Below are 1,296 nucleotides of genomic sequence, written 5' to 3'. Positions count from 1 at the left end.
TTGGATGGTTTTTTCATTTTCCGTATATTACATACTTGTATTAAAGTTAAAATTTTGTATTATACGAATCAAAGTAAAACAAATGACTTATGAAGTAAGTAAGTAATTAATAACAATTTTAATAAACATAAATTTAAATACTTTAATATTTTGTATATAATAAACCAAATAACTATTTAAAATTTATTTAATGAAAAAAAATTATATACAAATGTTATATTATATAAAACATAAGTAAAAATAAAAAATATCAATAATATCACCCATTATGTACTAACTAATTTTGAAAGTTTTTTTTTAACTTTTTTTTATTTTTTATTATTACGATTTATTTGACAACTGTATTGCCGCATTCTCATTATCAGATAGTATGTACAGATATATGCTATAATTTCTGTTTGATGTTCAATACATGGAAAATTAATATTGATATTTTTACTAAAGAAATCTTCATATGTATCTTCAAAGACTGTAGCTGAATCAGCAAATTTTTGAAAAGATATTTCCAATGATTTTAATAATTTAAATAAGTTAGTGTTTGGGTGTGTAAGGTAACCTCTGCTTTTTACATTCACTAATTCTGCTACTGATATAGTTGAAAAAGTGTTCATATTCTTTAAATATATTTTACACAATTTACATTTAGTCCGCGCCACTAAATGTTTTGCTATATATCTATGTATGATTCAATTTATATATTAATATCTATTTTTTAATTTTAAGAATATCTACATAACTATATTAAAATCTCTTACTCGGCTAAATAATACACAATACAATCAAAAACAGTAGAATTTGAATAATTGTGTTCAGTAAAAACGTCATCAGCATCCCAGCATCCCTTATTTATTTATTTATTTATTTAAAATTTAAACGGGCCAGGCCCAATTACATACATGATAATAATAAAAACAAACGATCGTTAAAATAATATACAAATAACAGAATACTTATAGAGAAAAACAATAAAGCAAAATATTAATTATTATTAATATACTTATAGCTATGAATTACGAAGTAAGAAATTACAATAATTTTTGAACGAATAGAAGTTTGGTGATATGAACAGATTAATATTTAATTTATTTATAGTTTTCATAATTCTATGATGGGGAGTATTGGTTGCATAATTAGTTACTTCTGTGTTTAGATAAAAAGTGTTTTTAGACCGGGAGCTACGAGTAGGGGTATGGAAGGAGAAGCGACTTAGGAACTCAGGACAGTCTACATTTCCTGAAAAAAGTTTTTACGAAAAATACAAATCTAATCGCAAACGACGTTGTTCTAGAGTTTCGA

The 1,296-nt window shown here is 23.8% G+C and overlaps 1 pseudogene; it reads right to left on the bottom strand.

Moving 5' to 3' along the window:
- Window positions 1-266: 266 nt before the first annotated feature.
- The window catches only part of LOC112599993, a 1,755-nt pseudogene continuing 725 nt past the window's right edge, over window positions 267-1,296 (bottom strand).

The sequence above is a fragment of the Melanaphis sacchari genome, unplaced genomic scaffold (assembly GCF_002803265.2).
Source record: "Melanaphis sacchari strain LSU unplaced genomic scaffold, SCAv2.0 Contig592_pilon_pilon, whole genome shotgun sequence".
NCBI classification, from domain to species: domain Eukaryota; kingdom Metazoa; phylum Arthropoda; class Insecta; order Hemiptera; family Aphididae; genus Melanaphis; species Melanaphis sacchari.
This window is presented reverse-complemented; position numbering and strand designations above follow the sequence as displayed.